We start from the raw sequence: 7,178 nt of genomic DNA, 5'->3' as shown, positions 1-7,178 counted from the left end.
TCTTTGGCTTCACTGGCAGCAAGGATGGGCAAGGTGCTACTTGGAAATGCAGACACAGGACAAGGGGTACCAACATTTTCATCAGTGTCAGAATCTGTCCTTGTAACTTCACTGTCCTGAGGTCCCAGAATCTCACTGCTTGTGGCAATTCCTTGAATTGTAGGGAAATTGCTTCTGCTTTACACAGTGTATCTTCCACATCAATTTTCATGGACAATTCATTGATGTGCTTAAGGATTTCACTGAATCCATAGTGCTTTTTCATTATCTGTTGCTTTTCAGATTCCAGAATAGTACAACACAGAAGATGAAAATTCTTAAAGGGCTGTTCAGTCCACATTACCTCCTATAATCAAAGTATATCTAGAAAATTAAAGTCCCTTTTAAATCTGATTAAAATCCATCTGAAGCAAAAATATAGATGCCCAGAGTCCTGGGATTCTAAATAGTTAAAAAAAAATCCACTGTCCAATAATCTGAATAAGGTGCTTGTCTTATTCAGGGTTTCTATTCCTGCACAAACATCATGACCAAGAAGCTAGCTGGGGAGGAAAGGGTTTATTCAGCTTACACTTCCATACTGCTGTTCATCACCAAGGGAAGTCAGTACTGGAACTCAAGCAGGTCAGGAAGCAGGAGCTGATGCAGAGGCCATGGAGGGATGTTCTTTGCTGGCTTGCTTCCCCTAGCTTGCTCAGCCTGCTCTCTTATAGAACCTAAGACTACCAGCCCTGAGATGGCACCACCCACAAGGGGTCCTTCCCCCTTTGATCACTAATTGAGAAAATGCCTTACAGCTGGATCTCATGGAGGCACTTCCCCAACTGAAGTCCCTTTCTCTGTGATAACTCCAGCCTGTGTCAAGTTGACACAAAACTAGCCAGTACAGTGCTCAACTGGATTAACTGGGTCTTAATGCCTTGCATTGTGCCATCTGTAGGGAAAGCACCAAAGAGGCAAAGCACCAAAAGGCATCCACTTCATTCTCCATCACATACAAAGGGGGGGGGAGATAAGTCGCTCATTCCTTGCATATATCCTAAATCAAAGTCATACATGCAGTAGGTCATCAAAATATTGTGAAGCAGAATCAGCCTTGGCCTTCATAACCATGAAGTTACCTTGGCCTTCATAAACATGTTTATTCAATCTGTTCTGTTAACATCTTTCTCGATCAGACTTCTATAGTCTCTCAAGCGTGAGTGTCTCTTCTCCTGTGCCTTGCTGACATACTTCCTCTGCAGTTTCACCCTGAAGTACTCATCAGTTTTTTGTTTTTGTAATTGAGTTCTTTCCTCTTTGGTACTATCCCAAGGAAAATAACCCAGGAGAAATTTCCATGCTTGCTTTCTTAATGAATGGCTACGACCCCCTCTGAATATCATCTGCTTCATGCTCTCTATGTCTAGGAGTCTTCCTTCAGAGTCAAGGCTTTGGGTCCATTCTTCCAGGAATACTGGTTCCTGCCTTTGAACAACAGGTTGCTCTCCCAAATCAATTCTAGTGACGACTTCAAATCCTGGTTCTTCTTGCTGATTTATCTTTAGACCTGGAATAGCATCACTAAGAAAATCTGCCATTTCTGAAGGTGGTCGTTGATGTGTAGAGGCATCGCTGCCTCGCAAACTATCAAAAATATGGTTTGTAACTGGAAAATCCCACCATGGTGGCTGTATGAGGGTCCTTTTTACATCTTTTTTTATTAAGCCATATGCTGGTTCATCAAGAAGACTTTCAAAAGACTGTGAACGACTCTTATTCTGACAATTGACAAGAAGTGTTCTACTGTCCTGTGATGACAGGTTCAGAGGTTCAGTCCATTATCACCAAGGCAGGAGAATGGCAGCATCCAGGCAGACATGGTGCAGGAGGAGCTGAGAGTTCTACATCTTCATCTGAAGGCTGCTAGGGGAAGACTCGGTACTAAAGTTTCTAGCCAATGTGATCAAGCAGAGAACTTAATGAAGTCTACAAAAATGCCATAAAGGAAAAAAAATGAGTAAATTTAGCAAGATTGCATATAAGATTAATATACAAAAATCAATTGTGTTTCTATCTACTGAAGATGAATAATTGAAAACTGAAAACTTGAAAAACAAAGCTATTCTCAACACTGGGGGTAAAAAAAAAAATCTAGAAATAGTTCTGACAAAAGACGTAAAAAGGTTAGACCTAAAAATATTAAACAAGCCAAGAGATGCCTTGACATCTCTGCATCTAGGAGGCTGAAGAACACAGACTAAAAGCTGGAGGCAGCCATGGGTACGTGATGAGAGCCTTCTCAAATGAAAACAACAAACAAAACAAACAAAAACATAGACAACAACCCGTGAAACAGTGCATAGAATTAAATAAATCTAAATAAATGGATAGATATCCCTTAGTCTTTGGGGCAGAAGATTTAATGGTATTAAGACATCCTTTTATCTCAATTGGTCTATAACCCAATGAAATCTCCATTAAAAATCCCAACAAGCTTTGGATAGAAACTAACAGACTGATTCTAAAAGTCAAAAACCACAAACAACCTAGAACAGCCAAACACTTCAAAGAGGAACAAAGTTGGAGGATTACTATGACCTGATTTCACTAAACAAAGAGACAGGTGTGGAGGGTACCACCCAGAAATAGAAATACATAAACAGCGCCCTCTCCCCACCTCTCTCTCTCTCTCTCTCTCTCTCTCTCTCTCTCTCTCTCTCTCTTGTTTGTTTTGATTTTTTGAGGCAGGGTTTCTCTGTGTAGCCCTGGCTGTCCTGGAAATCTCTCTGTAAGCTAGGCTGGCCTTGAACTCACAGAGATCTGTCTGCCTCTGCCGCCCCTGTGCTGGGATTAAGGCATGTGCACCAGCCTTAATCCAGCTTTCAATGGCTCATTTTTAATCCGATACCTTATTAACTCTGAGAATTCCATACAAGCACATAATGTAGTTTGGCCTTATTCACTCCTCGCTTCTCTTTCTAGACCCTCACACACAACTTCATGTTTTTGTTTTTGTTTTGTTTTGTTTTGTTTGAGGCCCACTGAGTCCAGCTTGTATTTTCTACACATACTCGAGCATGCAGCCACCCACTGTCCACTTGTCAGACACAGCCCTTAAAGAAGACCTGACTCTCCCTCCCCAGGAGCCATCAACCATCAATAGCCCCTCAGCTGGGCACCAGGGCTCAAGACTGCTCACTTCTTACCAGAGTTCAAAGGCCATTAAGTAGAGGCGGGACGGTCTGTTCAGTATGTGTGTCACAATATTTGGACAGTTATGTGAAAAGTGAAACGTCACAACATATACCAATCTTAACTCCTAATAAACCACAAACCTGACAGGAAAGAGGTTTGAAAAGAGCCACAGGGGGAAATCTTTACATCTTTGGGCTGAAGATTCCTTAGATTCAAAAGTATGAACGATAAAAGAAGGAATGCATAAACCACACTTCACCAAAAACAAACATAAACAAACTTGCACTTTTCAAAAAATAATATAAAGAGAATATAAAGCTACAGACCATGAAAAATACTTTCAAATTATTTATCAAGTAAGGAATTTACAACCAGAATAAATAATAAAAAGTAAATCCCCCCAGAACTCAGTGAAACAACCCAATGGGCAAAAGGAGGATTTTGAATGGATAACTCAACCAAAGAAGATAAATACATAACAAATGACTACATGAAACGGTCTTCAAAATCATTAATCACTAAAGAAGTGCACATGCAGACCACAGGGAATTGTCATCATCCTCCAAGCAGATGGTTCAGATTGAGAGCAGAAGCCATGCCCAGCGCTGTATGCATATTCACTTCCTAGGTCCCCTATCATAACACATGTCAAAGGAGGGGCCCAGACAGTAGCATTGGATTGTCTTACAGTTCTGGAGCAATGCAAGACAGGGAGTTATCATGTTGGGGGTCTCCTGAGGGCTATGGGGGAGCCTGTTCTGAGTATCTCCCAGCTCCTGTCTAGTGAGCTGTGGGTGGCTGTTGGTTTCCTTTGGTTTATAGCTGCATTGGTTTCTATCTCTGCCTTCATGTAAACTTGATGGTCTTCTTTTTTTGCATGTCTGTCTCTGTGTCCAATTTCTCCCTCGTGTGTGTGTGTGTGTGTGTGTGTGTGTGTGTGTGTGTGCTAAGGGTTAGGTGTCTACCTTAAGCACTTTTAATCCCAGTTTGGAGTTGGGTCTCTCACTGATCCTAGAGCCCCAGGGATCCTGGATGAACAGGTGCACAGTATGGAGTCTGGCTTTATGCAGATGTTTGGGATTGAGTTTAGATCCTCATGTGTGCACAGCAAGCGCTTTGTCAACTGTGCCACCTCAACTGCCTCCCATTTTCCCCTTTTTATAGGATATCATCATACTGGACCTTTGAGTGACTTCACTGTAACTTGAAAATACATCATATTTATAAACTTGCATTAATGGGTTCTCAGTGTGCTAGGACTTAACATCTTTAGGGGAACAAAGTTCAACCCATAGAAATAAAGAGGGGAGGGGTGGGAATTCTCTTATACTATTGGCGGGAATGTAAAATGGTACTACTCTGGAAAATGATTCAGCAGTTTCTCAAAAAGTTAAATGCCAAACTGTATGATCCCGTCCTAGACACTGATATTCATTTGCTGCTGAAAGTTTTCCACATGAGGATTTGCACAAGAATGTTCATAGCAGCTGTGCTTGTATTCACCCAAAGCTAAGCAGTACTCCAAATGGCCATCAGCAGACGAATGCATAAAACGTCTGTAGTGCTCGCATACAACTCAGCAATAAAAATTACTAACTAACGAACTCTTTGTGTCTACCCTCTGTGCCTGTGCTCTGAGGCAGTGGTTCTCAACCTTCCTAGTGCTGCAACCCTTTAATACAGTTTCTCATGTTGAGGTAACCTACAACCGTAAAATAATTTTCATCGCTACTTCATAACTGCAATTTTGCTACTGTTAAGAGTCGACATGTAAATATCTTTGTTTTCCGATGGTTCTACGTGATCCTGGTAAAAGGACTGCTTGACCCCTAAAGGGGGCACAGTTCACAAGTGAAAAACTTCTGCTATTATGGGTTAAACCTAGAACCTTGCAAATCTAGGCATCTGTTCTCGCTGACCTATGTCCTCGGCCCTTTTTAAAATTTCTCCTTTCTGGAGACGGGCTTCGCTAGGCTTTCCATGCTGACTCTGAACTCTGTGTAGCCCAGTTAAACCTCGAGCCAGAATTCTACCTTTCTTGATGTCCCAAGTAGGTGAGGTCATAGGCCTATGCCACCCACCTAAACAACAAATCATTGATAGGTGTAACAGCACGGCTGTGTTTGAAAATATACTGATAGAAGTATGCCAGATAAAAAGAGTTATTACTATATGAATGTATTCACATAAAACTCCCGAAATGACAGGCTAGCCTATACTGGCAAAATGGTTTGATAATTGGCTGGCGGCCACTGAGATGGGGGTGGGGGTGTGAGAAAAGGCTTACCCAAGAACACGGGGAACTGGCAGGGGATGCTGGGCATGTTACTATCTTGATGGTGGTGATGATTTCATGGATGTAAATGCATGTCACAAGTTTCCAGAGCAAGAATTTATAGTTTAAATGAGAACCTGTGCTTTAAATGTGGTATTTACTGTTTGTCATCAATAATGCTACCACAGAGGGCTGGTGCACATTTAAATTTCACTAAAGATGCGTTCTTTTTCAACTTAATAGGTCAGTCGTTCATTCTTTTAAAAAAAACAGAGCTCACTGCCTCTCTATTAGAAAATTGTTTCTCCCCGGTCAAATATAAATAATGCCCTGTTGCGGAGTAGCTGTAGTGTATTGGCTGGTCACGAAGGGAAAAATTAAGTCATATTCCTGGCTCCTGGTCCCTCAGCCATGCACACCTTTTCTTACAAAATCTACACGTTTGACAGCACTATGATTCCTGTTGAGGGGGTAGAGTTTAATTATATATCTAAAGCAGGTTTGCTGAGTTCTGAGTTCTCTGCTCACCTACCTAGCTTTGAAGATCTCCTAAAGTTGCTCAACTTTAGTATTTAACCAGGACACATGAAGACCGTTTATGTCCAAGTCTCTTGTCATAGTCTCAAAATGGTCTGATGTCTAATCTACTCCATCTCCTCCACTCTGAACCTTAGTGTCCTGAACTGTTTAGAATAAAACTTTACCAAGTCGCCAACTTTCTGAAGTAAGATGGGGCAAGTGTAGACACATCACAGCCACTTTAGGTCTGATACCAAAGGCAAGTCTCTGTCCAGAGAAAGTCTGTGAGCTTGCTTCAGAGGGACTACCTGGTGTTTGGCATGTGGCTCAGACCTTTCCTCATCTTACAGTATCACCGCAAGGCAGATCTTCATTGCTCCTTATGTAAAAGAGGGAAACTCAGCCTGGTCATGTGATTTGACCCAAGAAGTACATGTAAGACATAATTTTAAGAAGATAGTTTGACATCCCATTCCCCACCTGCTACTCCCTGCCTACTTCCTCTTTGTCCCCTTCCTGGTTCCTTCCAGGTGTGAACATGACCATGTTCTCCACTTCTATTTGGGATTCACTTCAGAGAATCAAAAGACATCAGATCAGTTTCTATATTTTATTATTTTTATTTTAAAGGTGTGTTGGTAACTAAAGAAGCGATCTTACATGCTTTCCTCAATATTAAGTGGAAGAAAATGTCAAATTTACTATAAACCCATTACTAGATAGTAAACATAAATTCATTCCCTGACCTTCCCTTTATGGGAAGTCTACAGGGTGAAAGCAGAACCCACAATGCCCCCAAGATGTCCTGAAAGCATTGCATCCTAAAGTGGGGTTCCTGGAGTCAGCCAGCAGCCTCTTTCCTCAGTGGCCACACATCTGCTATAGTTTCCTATGCATTGTCATGTCCTCTCTTGTTATAACACCCCACACTCTGGGAGGTTTCTTGCTGATTCCATTACTTTGCCATGTCCTAAGCATGAGCTCTTACCTTTTGCTATTGAGAACCCAACACGATCCACCCCAGCCTGCCCATTAACATCCACTATCTTCAGAGCTTAGAAAAAGATACTGAAGATGTTGATGTGCCTGATTCTATTGGATTGCTTCCTGAACTGGAATCCCTAGGACTGAGGGGCTGAGGGGCTGAGGGGCTGAGGGGCTGAGGGGCTGAGGGGCTGAGGGGCTGAGGGGCTGAGGGGCTGAGGGG

At 42.1% G+C, this 7,178-nt stretch overlaps 1 pseudogene; it reads right to left on the bottom strand.

The window, feature by feature from the left end:
• Nucleotides 1-7,178, bottom strand: part of LOC110317887 — a 17,269-nt pseudogene that overhangs the window by 2,240 nt on the left and 7,851 nt on the right.

This window comes from Mus pahari, chromosome 3 (genome assembly GCF_900095145.1).
Source record: "Mus pahari chromosome 3, PAHARI_EIJ_v1.1, whole genome shotgun sequence".
In the NCBI taxonomy this organism is placed as follows: domain Eukaryota; kingdom Metazoa; phylum Chordata; class Mammalia; order Rodentia; family Muridae; genus Mus; species Mus pahari.
Note: the sequence above shows the minus strand (reverse complement) of the source record. Positions and strands in the feature narration are given on the sequence as shown.